The sequence below is a fragment of the Diorhabda carinulata genome, chromosome 6 (genome assembly GCF_026250575.1).
Source record: "Diorhabda carinulata isolate Delta chromosome 6, icDioCari1.1, whole genome shotgun sequence".
Classification (NCBI taxonomy): Eukaryota; Metazoa; Arthropoda; class Insecta; order Coleoptera; family Chrysomelidae; genus Diorhabda; species Diorhabda carinulata.
The window spans coordinates 17,449,211-17,449,439 of NC_079465.1; positions in this window are offsets into that span (position 1 = coordinate 17,449,211).

Below are 229 nucleotides of genomic sequence, written 5' to 3' on the forward strand. Positions count from 1 at the left end.
GGCGCGCCGCGGTGCCCGCATAGAACGGCCGTGCTCCGAAAATCGGCTATAGTTTATCAACCAATTGTCATGGAATTTTTTTCGACAATGTTTAGTCTTCTTTGCAGGAATGGGCTATAAACAAATAAATATGTCATTTTTCTATTTAAATTTTTTCTTCCAAGTGCTATAAAACTGTTCCAAATGCTTAAAAATGTAGATATGAGGGCTGGTTTTGAAGGCAAAAGTA